The sequence below is a fragment of the Homalodisca vitripennis genome, chromosome 1, assembly GCF_021130785.1.
Source record: "Homalodisca vitripennis isolate AUS2020 chromosome 1, UT_GWSS_2.1, whole genome shotgun sequence".
NCBI classification, from domain to species: Eukaryota; Metazoa; Arthropoda; class Insecta; order Hemiptera; family Cicadellidae; genus Homalodisca; species Homalodisca vitripennis.
In genome coordinates, this window is record NC_060207.1 from 103,581,929 (window position 1) to 103,608,447 (window position 26,519).

The following is a 26,519-nucleotide window of genomic DNA, read 5'->3' on the forward strand; positions in this document are numbered from 1 at the left end:
TTCATATCAACTATAAGAATACTATAAAAATACCATCATTTGTTTTCCTCTCGAATATAAGATATTTACTGCTGTATCTACAGTTATACATTTTTGTGAAAGTAAAAGCTATTTTTGAGTAGATTTTTGGAATATTACGAAAGGTAAAATGTAATTATGGTTTTTATACACAATTAGTCTAGTATCTATGCTGTGTCATTTTTATTGTACAGGTATTGAGTACTGGGCGTCCATACCAATGGAAGATCTACTCATAGTCTAGATAAGGGTATTTACTGAGCATTAACAGTTAATCCAATCCTTAATCCAATCGTGAAAACTCAATGAAACATGTTTCTAGATATAATTAAAACTATGTTATTTGTATACAAATCCATAATTAAACTATTTATTTCATTTAATAGGTTCACCGAAATGGAGTGTTCTTTTTTTAGTTTAATTAACTCAAATAAAAAAAACTAATATAATTTTGTAAACAATGTAGGCTCGTATTTTAGGCAAAATAGTTGACTGTTACACAGTATAGAATATTTCTTTGCGGCATTTTTTTCATATTTAATTTTAATTACATTTCAAAATTAGGTTTTATGGAATGAAACAGATGAAGCATGAAAAGCATGGAAGCATGAAAATTCATGGACAAAAATCATGGAATGTTGCATTTAAATTAAAATTGGAATATTTTCCAATGACCATAATTTATTTCATCAGTAGTATGCCATTTTTTTAAGACATACAGGAGATGTCTATGACGTACCAGTTATTCTACAAAAGTTCCGTACGAAGGGGCGGGTATCAGCTAGTAAACATATTATACAAACTTGAAACTCCTTATTTTTGCCTTCACATCGTTGCTCGTTATATATCGGCCGTCTACCAAATATGAAATATACAGAGTGAAATCAACCAGCAAATATCGATTGTAGGACTGTAGGTGCACACATAATTTTGACGAAGCTGACGAAACCCGTCCGTGCACTACCGACCCTACTGTCCAAAACTGATCTGGCCGGATCAAGTGGTCGAGTAATAATATCGATGTTATTCTCAGTTGTTATTCCTATATTAATACAGAACTTATTATGTATAGTGAATTTGTTTGATGAAATTTCGTAAAAAATATAAGAAGAAATCAAACAATGTTCGAGTGTACAGGCTCAAGGTGTGGCATATTATACTCTCTAGGTAACGGATACTTTTACACGAGTAAAGAGAAAAGATAAACTAGAACACGGTAATTATGTATGGACAAAAACTGAAAATCATCGCCTGTTTGTATGCAGTTAAAGAATCTTTAACTATTGTGTTTTACATTAGTCACACGTGCACTTCTAACCCCATGTATCTGGGAGTGTCAAACTTAAGGATGAACATTCTTACAATATTGTATAAAGAAGAGTGAAATCTCAGTGAAGTCTTTAATAAAGCGTCTATAAAAAGGTAAAATTTAAAATTACACTTCAGCTTAGCTGTACTTTTATTTTAAGGCTATTTATATCGGAAAGTGTAATGAACGTTGTTTACACTCTAATTTTCAATTCGTTGCAATATTTATAGCTGATTTGTAAACTATGTAGTCAACAGATGTATAGAAGCATAAATATTACTTCAGTAGTAATAAAAAAAATACTATACATAATATTTCATTTTGTATACAGTAAACTTTTATGTTTTTTAATGTTTTATTTTCCGGGTAGAACAAAATCTTCAAACCTCGGTTAGAACAAACTTAACAACTGCAACAAATAGCAATCTTTACTGGTACATTTAAGCATCTACGTTTACCACCGTAATCAATAGCATATCTAAAAACTCCGTATAAATTTACAAGCCAGAAGTAGGTCTGAGGTCTTCCATTTAAAAAACAAAATATTAAATAGAAATATAATAACTATAACATAGACATTTTTAATTTTAGGTCTAGGTAATCAACATGTATTAGATTGTTTTTTCTGACGTCTTAATCAAAATAAACTTATATTCACAAATAATTAAGGACATTATGACCACAGTTCAGCAATGTAATGTTAAAATCACCTGATTAGAGCAGCTAAAATCAAAACAGCTGATTGTTGCAGCCCACATTCAGTGCTGTCATATAATAAAGGCGGATATTGTTTGGTAATTGGTTTTAAAAAACAGTAATTGGTTTTATAAAACAAACTATCTCCCTTATTTCACAACCAATTTTTAAAACTTGGTATCGTTGGATTTTTAATTAAATTGTGTAATAATTGAGTTTACTAAAAAGGTTTACCATATATCGCTTTTAAGATATTTACACTTAAAGATTTTTTATAAATCACTATTTTAAAAATAAAGCTTGTAACAAATTTAAATTTTTGATTTAATTATTCCTAAAGGTTATAAAGGTATATACAAAATTTTAACCTAAAAAATCCATCAAATATAAATAGTAAAGTAAAAAAGACAAAAACAAAGCAAAATTGTGGCTATTTGAGTAATTATTGAGTTTTAGAGAGGTGAATATGAATGTTTTTGCCTTTGGTCTATGAATAATGTCTGAAAATATTGGTAGAGGTTGTGGAACACTCTGTATATTAATTTTATATTCAGAGTGTCCTGTAATTCTTAGGACTATATACCGCAACTGCTCAGGTCATGGAAAACGCATTTCAATATATGGAAATAGATCTTTGGTGCTTTGTTTCCTATCCGTCAGTCTCTATGTGTTTTTTATAGACAAATTCGCTTTAAATATCTTAAAACGAATAAACAAACCCTACCTAATTTGGATCAAATATTTGTGGTAATAACGCCAGTTATAAAAAATATTCATTAATACTTTCGAAATGGCGGCCATTAAATCTGATTAACTTTGAATGCCTTAAAATCCACCAGGTATACAAGAATAAATCTGATCGTTGATTTTATCACAAATCTAATTACTTAAATACTATTTCAAACTAATAATAAATAACTCATTAAGAGCATATTTACTGTAAAAAAAACATGGTTCGTGAAAATAAATTAACATCAGCTTTAGAGTATCTTGTCCCCTATTTTTTTATTTTTGTCATTTATTATGCAAAACATTTGAAATACATGTTTCAGGCCTATCTAAGGATAGAATAGAATCATATATTTGATGTTTAATGAATTTATTTAAATATCTGTTGTTTTAGGACATATTTATTTACGAAAATTTAGTCAAGCGACAATCAGATGTATTTCCAATAAAACCGCTTATCTTTGATTTTGTCATCTATAAAAGCATTATTGTCTGAATATTACTGTACGAATTTTCTTGTTCTTTATTATTCTTAATATATAACAGATAACCTAGTCACTTTATTTAGTTTTTTCACATATATTGTGAATAAATTGAAGCTTTATGATAAATACAACAGTTTATTATTGTTAATTAAGACATTTGTTTTTGTCCTTCATTGTTCATAAAGGCGTTCATTGTTGATACATTTGCAATATCTCTAGTAGTTTTTAATTTATTAGAAAAAAAGTTGCTTGGCAACAGATATTAATGTATTTCCTGTACTTTAAATGAAGGGACTAAGATGTGAGCACGATTGGCATAAGATATTCTGGAGCTGCCGTTTACTCGATTTTTGTATTGTGACCTACTCGTTGAGATTTTCCAAGATATTCCATTTTTAACAACAAAAAAACGCACACTAACCGACAGAGGGGAAATTAAGCAATGTAGATCCATAATACTCAGTATATAAATGTATGTTTTGACAGCAATAACGCTTTTGAAAATACTGTAGTATATTTATTGCTACGTGTTTTAACATTGTTTTTCAACTTTTTTTTTAAAAATTATAGTTGAACTAACTGATATGGATATAACTGAATGATATTTATTCTTGTAGATATAAAATAATATTTAAATTGTTTTGTCAAGTGTGTTTGAATTATACTATTCAGTTTAAATAGTATAATTCAGTTTATGATGCGTCCTTAAAAATAATTGGCTCTTAGCCGTCGCAAAATTACAATTTCACGGTTCTAAATTTTCCCGCTTTTGATTGGTATTCAAAAAATTAAAATAAATAAATAATTGTTTTTAAAGTGGTTAATAGGTTGATATAATCTCTGACTATGTATATTTATGACGCATGCCGGATTTACGCAATGTCAGTTCCTCTGCGTTGTTTCGTACCATGATTTCAAATTAATTTTACTTTAAAATTAACCTGTATTTGAATGCCTAGAATCTAGTTTTTTACTTAAGTATACTTCATGCATAGTTTTTTACAATTGGTAATGAACTGTTTGTTTTTGAAATATTAAGTAAACCACAGCAATGCAGTAAATATACTCATTGAAATATATTTAAATTATTATATAATATATAAGACTATTGAAAAATAAATCGCAATATGGTTAAACGTTTATTATTCTATTCCATTGGGGTAATTATTCATCTCATCAATACGGCGTTGATTTAGCAGCCCCCAGATTCAAAGGGGGTGCTAAATCAGCACATGGGCACGGTCAAGGCGCTGAATTAGGACCCCCCTATTCGAAGGGGGTGCTAAATCAGCACATGAACACGGTCAAGGCGCTGAATTAGGACCCCCGTATTCGAAGGGGGTGCTTATTCAGGGCCTGGACACGGCCACTGTGCTGATTTAGCACCCCCTTTCGTGACGTCAAAATGACGTCAGTAGCGAGGGGGTGCTATGTCCAGGGGGTGCTAATTCAGGCGCACCGTCCAGACAACTGATATTTTTCCCGTAGTTTTTGTTTCCCTTCAATTTGTTCCTTAAAAATTCCTTAACCAGTTTCTTTTTTAGAACGATCTTTCAGCAGTATATTTCAGTAATACTGAATTATTTAAATAATAATAATTGTTTTACTAAAAAAGTAATTGAACAAGCCGAATCTGAAGATTTTTTGATTAATAATAGATTATCTATAAATGAAATAATCGGAATACATATATATTATGTCATCCATTCAGAGTTTAGGATCTGCTATGAGGTCAACCACAACAGACCCTTTTGGCAATGGGAATTTGCTTCTTTTATAGTAGCCTAATAATATTATAACTACATAATATTAGTTTATAATGACAACAACGCAGTAACAAAAAACTAACAGTAACTGCAATAAGTATGAATAGCATATGATAATATGACTAATTCTTAGTTTTTTTATTTGACGTTCTCTTTTAAAAACTACAATTTTCTTTTTCAGAAACAACGATTTATTGGGAATTATCAAATATCAACTTGATTGTCAATTAACGTTTATATTAAAATGTTTTATCAATTATCAAACTGCAAAAGTGGAAATCGATAAGCGATTAGAAAAGCAAATACTAATTGGTGTAAGAAACATGTATTTGCACACGTGATTTGACAAAATATTTATTTATCCAATGATTTGGTATCGACACTATTATGTGCCGTTTAACATATTCTGGAGATTCACCTTCATCGTACTACACACGCTAGTTACATTGAAATAGCGAATGAAAAAAATACAATAAAAAGTTTAGCTGAGCATTAGCAAAGCCTGTCTCTTTTGGGGATAACATTTCTTATCCATCTGTTCGTCTGTCATTCTGCAAGATATATTAAGAGCAAATCGAGCTACAAAATTTCATGAAATTACAGTTCTACATAGGAAAGATCGAGTTCGATGATGGTTCGAATCTTTCCCATGAATGATCCTCATTCAGTCATCAAACAATCATCTGACACGTATTCTCCTTCCGTATGGACTCATAGCAGAACGCGGAAGATCATTATTGTTAATATAGACATGTAAATTTTTGTAATCCCATTAAAGAAACGTTTGCTTTCCTTAAAATCATCAATTCCTCTACAACATTTAAAGTGATGATGTAATTTTGGTAATCCTACTAAAGATGTTTGTTTCCCTTAAAATTATCAATTCCTCTAAAACATTTAAAGTGATGATGTAATTTTGGTAATCCTACTAAAGAAATGTTTGTTTCCCTTAAAATTATCAATTCCTCTAAAACATTTAAAGTTATGATGTAATTTTGGTAATCCTATTAAAGAAATATTTGTTTCCCTTAAAATCACCAATTACTCTAAAACATTTAAAGTGATGATGTAATTTTGGTACTCCTATTAAAGGAATGTCTGTTTCCTTTAAAATCATCAATTCCCCTAAATCATTTAAAGTGATGATGTAATTTTGGTACTCCTATTAAAGGAATGTTTGTTTCCTTTAAAATCATCAATTTCCCTAAATCATTTAAAGTGATGATGTAATTTTGGTACTCCTATTAAAGGAATGTTTGTTTCCCTTTACAATCACCAATTACTCTAAAACATTTAAAGTTATGATATAATTTTGGTAATTCAATTAATTAAAGAAATGTTTGTTTCCCTTAATATCACCAATTCCTCTAAAGTCTGAGTAAATCTTGAGGAACAGTAGAATGATGTCTGTCCCACGAGGGTTTGTGTGCTTTTGGACATTTTGATTGTCGTGATGATAAACGGCGATGATCTTTGTGGTAAATATTTGTGGCCGATCTCAACCATTGAGAGGTGTAGACCAAGAGCCACGGGTGTCCCAGAAGTTAGGACCGGGAAGATCACTGCCCAAATCGCAGTTCGCGGCAATGTAAAGGGGACAAAGAGCGAATCTTGTCTATTTGGTTAGCAATTGACGTGAATGATGTAGAGCCGAGTGTATCAATGGTCCATCCCTTTGTGTGCGAGCCCATTGAGAACCCTCGGTTCGCAGATTTATGCCGGGCATTGTCGGGGTCCCAGGGGCATTAGCGGTTTATCATCTACCGTACAATGCCCCACGGCTACTCTCACTTCTTGGGGACAAATTGATATCGGGAAAAAAACTCGCAATAGACACGCGGAATGCTGCCTATCCCACAAGGTCTCGGAGCTTCCAAAACCGACAATAAGGTGGTTATGCATGAATGGGCGGTTAAGCCTCAGGTTGCCTGAGAAGAGAACTAAGTGAATTTGGAGGTCCGAGATAGTCAGTCGTTTACCATCATGCTAAATGTGAAAAGCTGGGATGGTAAAAGAATTGTTGTGAATCGTTTAATTTAACAACATTAAACGATAACCTCAACCCCTCGCCTCAACGGCCAAATATAGATTTCTGCTTGAACACGAATGATATTTATTACTTACTAACAGTTAGTATTACTATTTTTAGTAACCGTATTTTAGTTCTTCTATCTTTTATTGAGTTTAATTTGAATGTATCTGATTAATTGTTTGTCTAGTGGATTATATGACTTATTGTTGCTTATTTTCCTTATGAATGCCTCTAATCTAGTATGATCGTCTGCTGTTATGTATTTAAATTTGCTATTCTTCGTTTGTTTGTTGTGCCAATAATTTGATAGTTATAATTAATTTATTCCGTTTAATTTATTGCTTGTAATCACCTGATAGTAATTCTAGTCATACAACATAATTAGGTACATGTCTGTTCTAATGTTTATTTATTATTTGTTGTTTGTATTGAGTCGTTGTTTGAATATTTTTATCCGTTATTATTTATTTGTTATTATTGATTTGCATGTCGGATTCATTAATCTAATCAAATCAAATCAAATATCCTTTATTTCCAAAACAGACATGTAACATGCACTGGATTGCGTCATACATATTTAAAAAAATACAAGTACAGTTTACATCTATACATACAGACTATTTACCAATAAATTCACTGAGGGTGTAGAAACATTTTTCTATCAAAAAAGCCTTCAGTGTTCTCTTAAAGACCATTACATCATTTACATTCTTTATGTCCACAGGAAGAGAATTATAAAAAATTACGGCATTATAAAAACAGTGATGTTTGAAAAAAAGCGGTTGCATGGGGGGGGGGATATTTAATTTGTTGCTATTTCTGGGGTAGTGTCTGGACTGTGGAATTAGTGACTCGAAATGCCCTGGTTTTTGCTTAAAAAATACCAATGTGTGGTAAATATATATACTTGGAAAAGTAAGCAGATTGAACTTCTTAAAATGTGATTTGCAGGATTCTGATTGACGGATGCCAGCAATAGCTCTCACCGCTTTCTTCTGCAAAAGAAAGACATGTTTTGTTCTGCAATTTTCAAAACCCCAAATCTCAACAGCTAAATAATAATGTTATTGTTTATTTTGCATTAATATTAGTATTAGCTTAACTCAATATTAGCTTTAAATTACTGCCCTTTAGCCACCATTCCATTGTATTTATCTGTATTGTAAATGATGATTCCGTGAATAAATAAATAAACATTACGTACTATGGAACATAATATAAGTACGCCACAATCACCTGTCACGTAACAGACTTCACTGAGGTTGTATGCAAAATTTCAAGCACAGCTCTTTTCAATGGGCTGCGTGTGTTACAATTTAAATTGTTACAATGTCATATGATTGTACTTAATTTGTTTACAAGTTTCTATGTTACGCGATTTCCCCGTTGATATCATAGTTACTCAAAAGTCTAAAAGATGTAAAAACATTTGATAACGCTCAACCAAATCTCATCAATCTACCCCCTTCTTCAAGTGTACAAAAGGCCCTGAGACATTAAAAACCAAGGAATGCAACAAAAGTTGTCACTAAAAATAAAAGAAATGTGATATATGACGAACCATAGAAAGCCCAGACTGGACAGAATTAACCCAACCGATGTCACTGAAGAGGAACCAAGGGTACAAAACTAAGTACAGTTTCAATCCTCAAAACATACTATTATACTTTTTTGTAACATATAACGATGGAAAGTGTCAAATTCTATTATCCTTTAGAGCACAAACTTACACCTTTCTGGACAGCCTATGTTGTACGTACTTCGCCATTCCCTCACGATTAAATACTGTTGGGCATTTTAAATTGAATGAAAATACTTAAAAGCTAGTTGGTGCCACAGTCCAAAAATTTTAAAAATATTCTCCGACTTTATGGGTTTCAGCCGTTACTGGATGTCATTCTGTGTATGAAGAACGGGAATTTAAAGAAATCATGAAAACTTTTTTTCGCTACTATTAACTTAAATTGTTGTTAAAATTATGAATACATGATTATACATTACTGTGTTTAGAAATATTAATAATTAAATACTAGCACAAATTGAAGACTTCCTTGTTTTACATTTCAATGGAGCATTTGGCAAATATTTTCTCTTTACTCGACGAAAAAATGAATGGTTAAAGGGTTGAGGCTTTTAATTTGTACACTATTAATTCTACTCGCCCATCTATCTCCAAACATCATGTATTCTACAAAAAGTTAATAACAAATAACATTTACTCAAATAAGAATTATTTTTTTAAGTATAAGACCTAGTGTAGAAAATACGTAATATTAAACTATCTTATTTTAATTTTTGTATAAGGGTTTAAAACGTGTATTGTATTTAATAATTTTATACAAGCACAAGTTTACAATTTCCTTGTTTTACATTTTGATGGAGCACTTGGCAACTATTTTCTCCTTCCTTAACGAAAATTGTGAATGGTTTTTGGGTCGAGATTTTTAATTTGTACCTCATTCATTCTACTGTCCCATCTCCAAACACAATTTATTCTAGAAAAAAGCAATAAAAAATAACATTTAATCAAATAAGGTTTATTTTTAAGGCATAAGATGCAATGTAAAAATCCTTAATACTAAAGTATTGTATTTTTATTATTGTACAAGGTTTTGTACATGTATTGTATTTAACAATGGGGTTTAATAAGGAAGGATGCGAAGAATTTAAAGATCAATTTTTAGTTTCGATGAAAATTGTGCGATCTTCATATAGTAGCCTAAACATTTTTGATATGTATAAAAAACTGCCACATAGGAAAAAAACCATACGTAATTATATAAAAAATAAAGGTATTTGGGAGAAAACTACAATATTCTATGGAATTTCTTCTTTTGAAACTATAAACAAAATATTCTGTGGTCTGAATTACCCAATTCAAACCATTTGGCACAATTACAATCTTGGAATATTGCCGCATGATTGCAGAGTGTTATTTTATCGGTGAGAAAATTGTTAATTGTGTTAATAATTTTTCCATACAATAACTTGAGCGCTCGTAGTCATATTACTAAACGTAGTAATCTGAAGTAAGCGTAAGCCTAAAAACTAGAATTTATTAAGGTTACCCATAAGACTAATCTCAAAATGTAAAAATTTTACTTCTTACCTTTAATTTTTACTTTTTGACCTAAAATCAATGAAGTTGACCCATGCACAGTTTCAAGTCTTTAGGGTCTTACTGATAATAATATTATCGACATTAGAATTATCTTTAAAATGGACAGACAGACAGACGGGCAGACAACGATACGATTCTGAGTGTTCTATTGGGTTCTTAATAATAATAACAATACTAAGCAAATAACAATACTAACAATATATTAATAATATAAATATAAACTAAACGACATAAAAATATAAAAAATGAAACTAAATGTAACCAAATAATGCGATAGATGATTAATTGTCAGGTATTGAATAATACAAATGATTAACTGAAATTAATAAAATAGCAATTAAAAATCAGCAACTATTACGCTGAACAATTGGTAGCAGCGCATTCTGACGACCAGACCTAGTATTACCATTAACAAGATTTAGCACAACACTAGCTAATTCTGTTGTGAGACGTGAAGGCTTAGATAGTCTCTGATGGGCACAATCTTGTCGTATTTGGTAGCCAAGTGGTTACCGTCTCAGTTTATCATCCGGTGGACTCGGGTTCGAATCTTGAATCCTGAAAAAGCCTTGTCTAGAGAATTTGTGATCAAAAGTTCTAAGCTAGATTGATCATCCACACAAAAGATGGTAAGGGTCTTGGAAGTATGTGTAAGCTGCTTTAGTCCAGTTTCTAAGAGGTACGGAATTTTATAATCCCCTATATGGAGGGTGTTATAGGGCTCTTCTAGCCTCAAATCATCCTCAAAGTCCCACTTCGAAGTAGATGGACTGTAAGACCACCTCTTCGGCAGCCTACGATGTACTACAACAAATAACCCTTCTAGCTCTCCAAGTAAACCCAGCCAGGTGATAGTATAAAAAATAGCTTCTGCTACAAAGCCAGACTTTTCTGTTGATAACATGTTGTTCTCCTCTAACAGCACTTTGAAAGACCAGCTGACAGGGCGGACACGGTTGCCAACTGTACAATAACAATAATCCCACGCAGCCCGCTACGAGGAGCACGCGATGGTACGCAACATGTAATCAGGGTTGGTATCCCTGTATTGTCCCGCCATCATTATTTATCGATTATAAACATTCGCTAAATGAACGCTTTGTTGCCAGTTTGAATTTGTTCCGCCATATTTGCTCAACTGGACCCACTTCCGTCATAGTGATGTATTATTAGACGATGTGTAATTGAGTGGTCTGTTTCGTCCACAGCGTGTGTTTTTCTGTGCGGCCACGGGCAGTAAAATTACATAAATGGCGTTTTCTATCTGCGCGGAGAACTTTCTATCTGGCATATCTAACGACATGTTGGGCCAGTGTGAACAGTTGTAATTTTTCGGTGCGTTATCGTCGTGGATCTCAAGTGCGTGATGTATTGTGAAACTGGCAAGTCAGCAGCGCTTTATGGCACTTTTATGACATTTTCACTGTATTATCAGTGAAAATGTCCTAAGTAATTAACTTCAGACAATCACAACTCCAGATTCCAAGAGTCAAGTCTGTGACAGCTTCAACACTTAATGTGTTGGACTGTAACTTAAAAGCCATAAGATACTTGTTGAGAATATTAGTTTCATTTGCACTGTATTCGCGTTGAGCTGTAACTTAAAAGCCATAAGATGCGTTGTTGAGAATATTTGTTTCATTTGCACTGTATTCGCGTTGAGCTGTAACTTAAAAGCCATAAGATACTTGTTGAGAATATTTGTTTCATTTGCACTGTATTCGCGTTGAGCTGTAACTTAAAAGCCATAAGATGCGTTGTTGAGAATATTTGTTTCATTTGCACTGTATTCGCGTTGAACTGTAACTTAAAAGCCATAAGATGCTTTGTTGAGAATATTTCTTTCATTTGCACTTTATTCGTGTTGAACTGTAACTTAAAAGCCATAAGATGCGTTGTTGAGAATATTGGTTTCATTTGCACTGTATTCGCGTTGAACTGTAACTTAAAAGCCATAAGATGCGATGTTGAGAATATGTGTTTTTTACAGATTGGGTTAATGTTGTAAAGGCACAGCTGTCGGTCGCGCATCTGAGGGACAAATTTTAAAACGGACCTAAGTTTAAAACTGCGTTATAAATAGAAACTTGTCGCAAATTTCTTAAATGTTCCTTATTGAAAATTTGACTTTAGTGACTCAGAGCTAATGAATGGTTAAAAACATGATTAACTGTGAATGTTCAGTTTAGCTCCAGTTCACCTTCCTCTCAATGCAGCGTTTTGAATCTGAAGCTGTCATAGACTTGACTCTTGGAATCTGGAGTCGTGATCGTCTGAAGATATCCAAAAGAATTCGGTGACGAAAAAGCTAAAAATGAACTCTTTACATCGGTTCGGAGAAAAACTTTCAGATGAAACCTATGTAAAGAGTTCATTTCTAGCTTTTTCGTCACCGACTTCTTTTGGATCTCTCCAGAAGATAACGACTCCAGATTCCAGGAGACAACTCTGTGACAGCTTTAGATTCCAGATGATGCACTGAGAGGAAGGGGAACTTGGAGCTAAACTCAACATTTGCATAGGATCCACCCTTCCCATTATTATATATTATTATAGTGATTTATAATTTACATGAAGCTAAAAATTGAACTATTTATATAATTTCAGAGAGAAACTTCAAACTGAAACTATGTAAAGAGTTAAGTGTAAAGAGTATTTCTAGCTTTTTCGACACCGACGTTTTTTGGATATCTTCAGATGATCATGACTCCAGATTCCAGGAGTCAAGTCTGTGACAGCGTCAGATTCCAGATGATACACTAAGAGGAAGGTAAGCTAAACTCTACATTCGCGTAGGATCCACCCTTCCCATGATTATCTATTATTACTGATGGTTTATAATTTACATGCAGTTCAGATTTCCCCATAAAATACTCTATGATTCAGCACCTAAGTATGAAGAACATACGATCATTTATATTTGCTTCCCCTGGTATGGCAAGTTTGTAGCTTATAGAATCAAGACTGTAAATTAAAAAGTGTTTAATTAATCTAGTATATTAAACCTAATGTAATATATTATTGTATTTCTAAATTTAGTTTAAATAAAATGTATGTAATTCATGTTTAATGGGCAAAGAGTGGGTAAAACCAGCTACACAAAAGCTGTAATAGTTTCATTACAAAAAAGCTGACAGTAAAATTACTTGTAGTTATGTCAAGTGTGTTTAGAAAATTACCAGTCTCATCAACCATCCAACTAATACAAAAAATAATAAATCATTCACAAACAATAATAACAGCGTTGACGACATAGAAACGAACTTTAATGTTTTACGAATATCTCAACAGAAGAGAGATATGAATGGTATTTTTACCCAAAATGTCAGTTTTTTTAATTAATGGGTCATTAAATTTAAGAAATTGCGCTCTAATTCAAGAAATACTGTTTGCTTACTACAAATAAAATATTACAGTATTGAACAAGAATAAAATTGCATTAAAACGTTTTCGAATTATAAAACAAACGAAAAGGCTTATAATAGTTTCGTCAGAATCATGCTGTACTATCTTCCTTATATGAACTAAGCGGAAGTCTTGCGATTTCCATATCCGTTGTAATATGCATATAATCTGGAGGGCAGAGTGTACGCCTAATCTGTTAATTTATTCAAGGACAATTTACTTACATAACAGATACAAATTTGACAAGTTTGCCACAAAGAACTGTATAGTGTAAATTGAGAAAAGCATTATTAAGCTTACACCAACTAAGTAATAACAACAAGTCAAAACAATTAAATTAAACTAAAATTATAATAAGTAACAATGAAACAAGTAGCTTATATCAACTTGGTTAAAAAAACTTGGCGAATGCAACAATACCAAAAAATTAACAGTAAAAACCATATCAACAAAATTTATAGCAGCATTACAATAATAACAACAAACTGAAAATAGCAATAAACTATATATAATAGATTTAACAAGGCAAGTATGACGTATAACAATAAAATAGCAGCAGATTTTATTAAATACAAGGACAGATAATGAGAACACATTCAAGGACCCTAAAGAAAACATTCTGCAAATACCATTAATTGGTATTAGAGATCATGATTCATCTGCATTTGTGAGAATGGAACAAACCTGCATCCTGTGCTCATGAATTTGTAAGTCTTACAACTCTAGATGTTGATGCATATTTTGACGTACGGTAAGTGGAGCCTTATCAGTTAGATCGTAAGCAGATACGGTGTTTCCACGATCCTGGCTCCACAATGATTTGAATTTGGTGAAAGAATAAGAGAATGAAAAAAAAAACAAAAAAAAAAACATCATTATGAAATAAAGCTACAGGCTCCAAACATTACAAAAATATGAGGTCGGTGATTAAATTACTGCAATAATTGTTAAAACCGTTCACTTAAGAAAGTTCAAAAACATAGTCGATTTTTCATTTTTTATTTTTACAAAATCAAAATTTAAACTTTTGCATCGTCGATTTTGTTATATTTCACGATTTAATGGGCTTTAATTGGTAAAAAGACATAAAAAGTTGTCGAGTCCTTAAATAGATACTTTTTAGAAAAAAAAGCGTATAACACAACGTTTCGTGGATTGGAATCTACCCTCTTACTCAGGTCTGAGAGGTATTAATATACATAAAAATAACGAACAGAAGGATGCAAGTACCGAGCACAAATCACAAGTACGAAGATCACAATCACACATCACACTAGCACAGGCTACAGTGGGATACTAGTGTGCATCCTGTGCAGTGACAACGCCTGGACTCAAGCAGCTTTTGGGTATGTATGAACCCTTTTATTTTCCTTCATTGCTTCCCAACTGACGAAGAGGGCAGATTCCAAATCTCGAAACGTCGCGTTATACCTTTTATAACCTATAACGATGGCAAATGTCCGAAATCCTGTTATCCTATCAAACCTTCCAGGATCAATAACAAACATAAAAAAAAGCAAAACGTGCAAAACGTTTGATTTAAAATTATGTATTGGGGTTGAAACATTTTAAATGTAAAAAATAAACTTCCTTCACTTTCAGCTTATATGCCTGCAAAATGTCTTAACTGTACGGTGCGTTTAACGGTTTGAATTGTAATCCACCCTAAACCAAATTATAAATGATCAATTTTTGAATTAGAGTTGTTTTAGACAACCTCAGTGTATTAAAAATACGGTATTTTTTATGGTATGTTTGAACCATTTTCTTTCCCTTACTTGCTTTTTTATTTTTGTATGTATTAATACCTCCCCCACCTGACGAAGAGGGCAGATTCCAAATATCGAAACGTTGTGATATACCTTTTATAAACTATAACGATGGCAAATGTCCGAAATCCTGTTATCCCATCAAATATTCCAGGATCAATAACAAAACTTAAAAAAAACAAAACGTGTGATTTAAAATTATGTATTGGGGTTGAAACATTTTAAATGTAAAAAATAAACTTCCTTCACTTTCAGCTTATATGCCTGCAAAATGTCTTAACTGAAAGGTGCCTTTAACAGTTTAAATTGCAATCCCCCCAAAAAGAAAATTACAAAATGTATAATTTTTGAATTAGAATTGTTGTAGACAGCCCAAGTCTATTAAAAATACTGACTTTTTTGATGGTTGGAAAAACTCGTTTGGTGGGTTACGCTCGCTTGGGCCCAGGTGTGGCGTGAACGTAATCTGCTTACAGCTGGAGCTACGTGAGCACAACAAGTTCTACATCCAACAACACCTCCGGGGCATCAGCAGACCGCAGCCGCCCAAGAGGACGCGGAGGAATCTGTAATCAGAGCAGAAGAACTGAGCATCTGGCGGCTGTGGTCAACGGAGGTTGTGGTCAGTCTACAGTTTGAGTGAGAGTCTACTGGCTGCATCTGGAAATAGAAACCACCTCTTGTCCAGAAAGGTAGACTTTTATGTTGTGAGTGGAAAGAAAACCTCCGTAAACCTTGTATGCTTGAAGGTTATTTTTGACAATGGAAGGATTGTGAAGGAAACAGGATTTTTCCGAACATTTGCCATCGTTCAGTGAACAAAAAAATCAGTAACACTACGTTTCGAGATCTGCAATCTTATCTCTTCTTCAGGTAATCTATTGTTTCACTGAACGTTGGCAAATGCCCGGAAAATCCTGTTTCATTCACTTAAGGTTGCGTTAGCATTCTAAAATATCAACAGGGGTTTGAACTATAACAGGGGTTCCTCTAAAGACGTGAATTTCACAAATCCGATGTTTACATACAACTTATTGAGTGGAATTTTAACGTCTTGGATAGAAAAAATACAAACCCAAAAGTATCACTTAGATTATTAACTAGGGCTAGTCTACAGAATTTGCTAGTATTGCATCGAGTCCCGTCAGTGGTAACGATAGGCCTGGCCTTTAGATTGTGCTGTCAATAGTTTTTCACTCGAGACTTCTAGGTTTAATTTGTTCTGAGGCTTTAACAAAAAACTCAAATTACAAAAGAGTTTCTCAATCAACATAATTGGAAAGTCCTGATATGTGATAAGAGAAAATATTGATAGTGAGAAATAAGAAGTTTTATTTAATAAAAATTATCTCGAGCCCAATGTTGGTGCAAAAACTTAATCAGTCATGGGAAGAAGGAAAACTTAATTTTGGCGTCGGAAATATAATTCACTCATTCCAGAAGTGCTCATACTTCAAAACCTGCGATATTGCTTGCAAAGCAGCGGGTAAATGGTAGTTAGTAAATGGATTTTAGAACATAATTTCTGATTAACTGTTACTAACTCTAGTAAAAAAAATCATATACTTGAAACAATATTTGTCTTTTCAGGTTTTCAATATTAAGAAGGTTTTTAAATTTTTTAAAATGTTACGATCAAATTTACATGCCAAAATTGAGTCATTTTTCTGCCATAAAATCCATTTATTTCGAAATTAAGAATGAATTACTATATGATGCAATGAAATTAAAAACAAGATTTTAAGCAAATATAACTTAGATAACACCAAGTTTAAGAACTCTAACTGTAATATTAAAAAAAATTCAAATAGCCTTAATATTTCAATTAAAATTATCCAGCAGTACAACAATAAGTCTACTTTCGTGATTTGTTTTAAACAGTTTTTAAATTTGTTATATCCTACACATGACTTAAATACAATAATATATTTAACTAAAATAACAATAGTTCGTCTAAAATGTAAAAAGAAGTTAGGAAGAACTTATTTCTAATTAAAATACGTAAAAAAACTAAAAATTAAAATCATAAATAATATTAAAACTGAATAATGCGTAATTGCGTAAATTTTATCTTATTACACTTGCAACTTTTGTAGAAAAAATAAAAGATAATGTTTTTGGATGAGGTTTAGTGAAACCTACCACAACCATGATGTAAACGAGGTAATAACCGTATAAATTATGTGTAAAATTGCTGAGAACCATCATTTGAGATTTTTACACGTGACATCAACATGTGCAGATTAATAATACAGTAAAAAGAAAAAAAAATAGTACGAGAGAGAACACTGCTATTAAACTTAATGAATCTTGTATGAATTTAGTTTCTACATGCATGAGTTCTGTAATGGTGCATGTGAAACAAGGTAATTTGGTTGAGCGTCATTTTAAATATAACTAACTAGTCAGACACAGTATCTTTTTTTTATCCAGGGGATGCACAAATTTATTTTTTGTATCTTATCAGTCTTTTTATATGACCACAGGACAACGCGAGAATAAAATTAAACTATAGATTTGAAATTTTTCATGCAACCTCAGTGAAAACCTGTTAAGGATAAAATATAGAGGAACTTCTATGTTAATATTATAAGGTTATGGTTTTAAAATTTAATTTAACGTGTATATAATTTTTTGTTAAAGTGAGAATTGGTTTTCCTGTATCATTTGTATAATAGGAATTTTCCTGTACATTTTCCTGTGCGAGGTCCAGTTGTCATGGCTGTATCTGTCAACAGAGCTATATTACTTTTTCTCGTGAAAAAGATGCGAATCTGTTTCCATCAAGGAATGTCAATACTTATTAATTAAAAAAAGTTGTTTTTTAAACAGTTTTTAAATTTGGTATGTTTTACACATGGCGTAGCTATGGTATGAAAGGGTGATTCAATTGAATTTTGAGTTTAGCTTCAGATCATCTTTCTTTTATTACAGCGTCTGGTATCTGACGCTGTCTCAGACTTGACTCCTGGAGTCATGTTCGTCTGAAAAGACCCAAAGAAACTCGACGACGCAAAACTAGACGAAAAGGAAGGTGAGTTGGAGCTAATCTCAAAATTCAATTGAATCAACCCTTCCTACCATAGGTAACTTGTGCGTAGGAAAACTCGGTTGCTCCACTGTGCTTAGAGATCTGTCTATCACATCCTAGTGCACTCAATTGTGTAGCTGATGAGACAATGAGACTACCACTTCACCTATTTATATGTGTCCTCTGATCTTGAAACGATGTAAATGTTTCCTTTTGAGCTTTTTCGTCGTCGACTTTCTTTGGATCTCTTCAGACGAACATGACTCCAGATTCCAGGAGTCAAGTCTGAGACAGCGTCAGATACCAGACGCTGCCATAAAAGGAAGGTGAACTGGGACTAAACTCAAAATTCAATTGTATATCTTGTCCTAAACATGGCTATTGTGTTCCATACAGATTATTCAGGTTTTGTATTGTAATACAAAAACAGCATTAGAGGTCATAAACATCACAACTTTCAAACTCAGGACGAAGTCTTATTCAGGATGACTCTGAAAGGACAGGATAAAAGACTCTAACGGCAGAAGAAATTGGCTCGGTTGGCGCAGGATTGTATTACACATACGTGTTGTTCAATGCTGCTTTGTCTGTTGATTGATCGACAAAGGCAATATTCTTCGGCAGCCCCATTCCCCTAAGCCGTGCCTGGGCCCTTAGTTTCAGCTAATTTTATAGGAGAATAAATATTATGACAAGCAAGCCCTTGCATCCGTCGCACAGTAAAAGTGCAAGTCATTACGCGTGATATTAAATAAAATACTGTTTACCGAGAAGTTAGCAATATTTTAGGAATTGTTAATTAGGATGAAGGAGAAGGTTTATATGTATATTCTATTTATAAATTTAACTAAAGTTTGTATAGCATCTGCCTGTGTTTTCTTTCTACCTACAACAGTTTTAAAACTTCTTACACAATATCTCAGCTCGATATAAAGCGGAAAAAGATCTTTTGTTGTAAAATTAAACTAATAAAAATCAATAAAACAGAATTAGCCAACAATGAAAGGTATTTTTTCCATACTATTGTTATTTTTTGGATGGGGCCCTTCGAATCCGAAGGTTACATTGTCAGGCGACTCCACAAATTAATATTTACGCAAATTGTATTACAAATAATATAAATAAAATATTATAATTAATACTATATTAGATTAAAATAATTATTATAATAAATATATGAACACATTTCTGAATAAATGAGTTTTGAATTTGTATTTGAACTTTCATATTATGTGTGCGCAAAGTGCTCTGTAAACCTTACCTTTATTGTTATCCATGTTTGTCCATTGTCAATTTTCAGAACTTTCTGATTGGTTTTTATTGGAAATTTTATCTGTAGGTTTTCTTAATATTTAGAATGGTTGTTTTGTGAGTAACAGCTTTATTTGTGTGTGTTTTAAATGTGCTTCTGACTCGAGAAAGTGGTGTATGTTGTGCTAATAAATTCTTATTTTTGTCTTGAAGTGGCCGTAATGTTCTAGGTTATTCTTTTCATTGATTTTGTATTATATTATCAATAAGTTGTGTGGTAAGAATTCATAATAACAGTACCTTTTATGTAATTTAGTTCTTTATTGTATTTTGTAGTTGATATGGATTTATTTAAAAGTTTCTAATCATTGAATTAAAAGTTTATTCTTTGTGTATATGTGGCTAGTTAGATGCATTGATGATGAATATATTTGTATAAGCTGGTTTAATGTTTATATTATGTAATAAAAACCTTGTTTCTCTTCTAAGTTTTAGATGTGTTAGTAACACCATAAGGTGTTATTTATATAAAAAATATAATTATAATATAATAATTATTTTAATATAATATAATAGTAATTATAATATGTTAGATTTAGATATAAAACTATATCTAAATCTAACCCTCTATCATTACTAATCGAGGGAGACAATTTGATAAAAAAAGGTTTTTTTATTATATTAAACATACTAAACATTGATATTGTTTTACATAAATACAATTCACAATAATATTATTTACATTAGTTCAGCAATAACTAATTCTTGAAATAATGAACAATAGTATAAGTATAGAGAAATAAGCTGTAGCTAAACACTGTGTTAAATCAGGACACAATATATAACATTACAAACATAGATAAATAAAAGAATTTACAAAACCAATGTACTTAAATAATTTCACATAAATAGAAATAAAAAACAATTATTAATGAAAAAGGCACAATTGAAACTTTGTTTATCTTCTTCTGTTTACAAAAAACTAACCTATAGTCCCTTGTAACTTTTCATACTGGCTATAACATTTAAAATTTTAAAAATTATAAAATAGTGAGTTGTTATTAGACTATATCTCAATAGTTTCAAAAATAAATAAAAAGATTTTAACTATAAGGAATTATAATGCTATCTCTATCACTTAAAGTTTGTAATTGCAGATGGAAGATATAAAATCCACCCTCTTTTTCAGGTGAAAAACTTAAGGAATTAAAAATTATAAAATCTTGCAAGTGACTGCCAAGTCAAAATAATTAAGTGATAATTAACGAACTGCATTCAATCCAGACTGGAGATAATTGACACAAGCAATGTCAATGCACCACAGCCAAAATCATAAATAAGTCACACCCAAACTAACGAAGGTGGAGCAATGTGTGAAAATGATGTTATCCTTGAAACGTAGTATTATACATTTTGTGACACGTAACGGTGGAAAATTTTCGCAATCCTATTTTTCCTGTCAAAATGATAATTATGTTCATCACATGCCAAATCGTAGTTGTATATGTCTTTCTGTTTATTGGGATAAATTGCCCATGGCCATTATGTTTTACATTTTGGTATTCATTATCATCGTCATCATCTATTTCATTTATAAGTTGATTGTCCGAGTACGTGCGTGAAATACTTGAAGACTTAGATGTTATGGAAGAACTGGAGGTTCTGGAAAGCATAGTCCAACCTAAATTACTTGAAATATCATGAAGATTATATCTCATTTATGATATTCCTATGGATTTATTACTGTTCACATTATGGCGGCTAAACATACATTGAAGACTTTTACACTCGCATGGTATAAAAATACTTCATCTTTGATTAATGGTACTTTTTACTTTATTCTTAAATTCTTTGATTAATGGTACTTTTTACTTTATTCTTAAGTTCTTTATTTTTACAAGTTTGAATCTCAGTACGTTCTACTCAGTACGTTTTGAATCTCATTTCAAATTCAAACTCATCAATTATTCAAGAATACGTTTATAGAATACGTAAGTACGTTTTAGAATATTAAATGGCACATACTAAAATCCACTACAAAATGAAACTCGTCTATAATAACATAATTAAAATACAGGCACTGAAATCAAAGTTATTAGTTTATTAAAGAACGTATTACGTCATATTTTATATACATTTTCGCAATCCCAAAGTTTTTATCATAGAAATTTGAAGTAAATACTTTGAATATAAATTTAGATTCATGGATAGATAAAATACATTATATCATTAAGAATAATCTTTGGCTTCTTACCAAATAGTTAAAATCTTTGACTTATAACCATTATTGATTGATTCATAACCATTATTGATTCATACATTCAAATTAACTTTGCTGCCTAACGTAACTAATACTAATCAATTACGTTATAAAGTTACGTGTATCAAATTTCAAATGAAATTAATAATGTGTCAAATATTATATATTTTTTTGCAAATATTAACTAATGGATCAAATAATGCTTTATGTTCTTAAATTAATATAATAAATGAATGTGATACGGTAAATTAGTACTAAAAATCATTAAAAATATTTGAATATAGATAAAATTTCTTCTAGATGAGTTTCATCATCAGATAAATAACATAAATTAATACAAAATTTAATAATCAACAAATTTTCTTTGAATTCAAGACAAAATAATATATTGCTATAATAAGTGTATAAAATTTCAATGGTGTTTACTTTTAAACGAGTAAGAGTAAGCCACACTACGCGTGGCGCAATAGACTTTAGTGAGTGTATCCTAAATATCCAGTCTCCTTTCATTCTCAAGGTATCCTGTGGACAGACAGTCATACAGAAGAGGGATTTTTCCACCTGAGGTTTTTTTTGTTGAGGGAATGATAGGCTTCAACACTGACGCTCTTTGAAATCTTTCCAGAGATGTATTCGGGATAGTTAACAAACAGCCGCTGTTACTTTGTCACATGTTAAAGTTTTGTATTAATTTGCCAGCCCTTTTGTGATAGGCATCACTAACGCTCAGCCAATAAAATGTCTGAGAAAGTCCCGAACATTATTTATTTTAAGTATTGAGTATAATGTATATTTTTGATGTAAAGAAACCTTACTATAACAAAATATTATTTAGATTATCATATTATAATGAATAATGTACAATAATATTTTAAAAATAAAAAACTTGAATGTTGGTGTAATTATCAGTTTTCATGAATGCATGAAAATCCATGTTATTGGTTTAAAGTTTCTTTTTGACAATGGAAGAGTTCTGAAGGAAACAGGATATTCCCGCCATTTGCCATCGTTCAGTGATACAACGATTAATATTAGTAATTTCTTGTATCACTGAACGATGGCAAATGTCGGAAATCCTGTTTCTCTCACTGTCCATACTCAATTACATGTAACAATTCTATGTTCAAAGGGAATTTAATTGAAATGTAGAAATACGTAACCAGAAATCAAGAATAAAGGTTCACAATCAAGAAAGTAGTTGAAAAAGATTTGTAACTTTTTGGATTTATGAACCCTGAATATTGGCCACCGTAAATTATTTACTACTTTGTATTCACCTAAAATCTGACTCAAAAAACGTATAACAAATTGATACTACATATTAGAATTTTTTTTAAACACATAGAAAATAGGATTTTAATAATCAGTGATTATGTTCTAGCATAGACGTTTTCGAAGAATCACTACCGTAAATTATTTTATTGTATGACTTTTATGTTTAGTATTGTTATTATTATTTAGTATAACAAATGGGTAATACATTTTCGAAATTATAAAAAAAAACGGAAAATATTGTTTAAAAATGTTTGATTTTGTTTAAGCATATACGTTTTCGAAGAATCACTACCGTAAATTATGTTATTGATGCGTTATATGTTTGTTTGGTATAACATACATTAGTGGTATTTTTAACAATTACTCCAATTACAGTATCTGCAATGGATTATGGTGCTTTCATTTCACTTAATTTACTATGACTATTGCCTCAAAAGAGAATACCGTGGTATTTGCTCTATTCGTCCACGAAGTTTTTTTAAAATTTTTACATTTTACACAAACACATCAATAAATCGTACATCGCCTGAATTTCGTAATAATTACTTTCAAGCAACCCTCACGTGCTCGTATATAACCACCCTTCAACCGCACCTAATCAAATAAACGATCTGGAAACGGTATTTCGGGCGTATTGAAAGGGTTAAAACCGGGGCCAATAACCGCCACTGACGGCGTCAAAGTTTTACTCAATATTTCACTTTGACGCGCTCAATAAAGTGTGCGACCAAGTGGAAACCCCGACTTTCTTACGGCAACGGACGAACGCCTTAGCCTTCCGGGGGGCGTCCACACACCCCGCGGTTCGCGCTCAGGTGTGAAGCTTAAAACAAAGCGCGCGGACAAAGGCGCCAAAAACAAAACAGGAGACAAAATGTGGTCGTCCAGCCGGAAAATATTCGAACTTTGTGCGATAATTGACACGGGCATTGTCGCAGCCACACCTCCTCCAGCAGCGGCATTGTTTCCGGCTTAATTAAAAACACCAAAACACCGATCTCCGATTCCAACGATTCCCAGAGCCTTTGTTCGCGGCGCCTCTGTAATTCGTATTTCCAAACTCCGTAATGAGATTATGGTGGCTCGCGTGGTTCGAGCCGGCTCACCGATTTCAGTGATTTCCCTGCTGCAGCTGGCTGGCACGTTCCTGCCCGGGCACCTTGGTAGGCACGTACAATGCTTGTGCAGCTAGCTGTATTATGCCCATTTGGACGGTTTTGTTTGAGTTAAAATTGAATTACGGTTTCGCAAGATGCTGGACGTCACGTAAATGGCACAACGGTTTGAGCACGTTATTGCAGAGAGACTTTTCACCTCACATCTCTCCTTCTGAAGGGAATCCGTAGAGTTGCCTACTGGTAGAGTTAGTTATCCATTGTGGTTGTGTGGACTTTGGAGTTAAAACAGTCTTTATCTAAAATTTAATTTGAGGAATTTGCTCCACCGGATCAATTGAGCCCATTGAATATCAGTGCTTTGTATGTCATATTTTAATTCTTTGTAAAATCTACGCTTCTGTAGGATTTGCCGCTTAGAAACGGTTAAACTTGAAATTCCATCCTTTGGGTTTCAAAGGCACTCAGAAACTTCCTTTTTGCATCCAATCTTTACTAACCTGTGGATACATAATTGTGGCATGAAAACTGTTTCTGGTCCATAGCTCAAATCTTTGATCGAAAAGGAGCTAGGTTCAATAATTATTGGTTTTCATTGTTTGAACTCGTTTCATTTTGACGAAGGAAGGATTGTGAAGAAAACAGGATATTTCCGGACATTTTCCATCGTTCAGTGATACAAAAATTCAGTAAAACCACTTGTCGAGATCTGCAATCTAATCTCTTCTAGGTAAATAACTAACCTAACACATAATTACAAACTAGGTCAAAATAAACAAATGATGCTAGAGTTGTGGCCGCATAAGTCAGGAATCACAACCACCATTTTGTGTGTCAACTTCACTAACTCTAAAACGTGCATTTAATAATAAACAAAACACAACACTTATTATTCAAACTTAACTACAGAATACAGGTCACCTATTATAGGTCTGTATTTGTTGACCAACCACCTGCAACTGAGGTTTTTGGGAGATTATTATTAATTTAAACCTAGTTTGTAATTATGGGTCAGGTTAGTTATTTACCTGAAGAACAGATCATATTGCAAATCTTGAAATTTAGTGTTACTGATTTTTTGTATCACTGAACGATGTGGCAAGGATAAATTTTGTTTGTAGCACACACTTATCATACGGTTTGGTAATTGTATAAGTCCATTTCCTCGTGTATTGTTCAATTTAAGTTTATAGCTCGGGAAAATAAAATCATTACTATAACTATTATTATTAGTTATAATGTGTGCAGACGGACGTATATATCAAATTTTCTTTATCAGCAACTTGAGGGAAAGGCTTTTCTAATTGCTTAGTTGCTTAGCCAAAAAGGATTAATATTTTGTATAAAACAATAAAACTTTTAAATAGAATTACAGTAATCGATTTTTTAGCTACAGCGCAGGTTATTTTTATGTAATATTCCTTATTCCTATACTCCAATTGCCATTATCAACAGAACACATATTTTGTAACAGATTCATAATTAATTTTGTTTTAACCAGATTTAGGCTAAAGCTTTGAAAGTGCTCCGAGAGCTACTACGGTACAATGAACTGCCACGAGATTCTTACAACAATATACAGGGTTGTCCCGTAACTCTCTGGACAAAGGTATATCACATTATTGTTCAGGGAAAGACAAATACATACGAACATGGGTCCTCGGTGCTTACTTTCCCATCTATCTGGCTGTATGTCTTTTGTTGCTTTTTGTGCTTATGTTTGCAAAAGAATTTGAATAAAAACATTTCACGTTTATCTAAGTAAATTATAATGAAGTGTCGAATATTTGATGAACAATGAATAATTTTAAATATGTGTTGTTAAGATTAATTTCCTGTACTAAAATTAAGTCAGTCATAGAAACATTGCAATCTGAACATTTCTGTTAAATTGGGATAGTTGTTCATTATTTTTAATAGACGACAGTTAAAGTAGCTTTTATTTCGTTTTTTAACAGTGGTTTTGAATAAAGAAAGTCATTAACTGTAAATAAAGCCCTTTGTTACTATCAATGTAAAAGGTTTGTTATTATTCTTTGTTATTGCTCACAAAGACGTTTATTGCTGTTAACATATTTGTATAATGCCTGTATTATTTTATAATTATTTAGATAAAAAAGTTACGTAGCAACAAATTTTAATGTACTTTATCGATTTATATCAAAGAACATAAAGATAGGATTTGAGAGCTAGATATTCTAGAAATGCCGTTTACTAAATTTTTTGTATTGTTGGCTATTCGCTGGGAACCGCAATG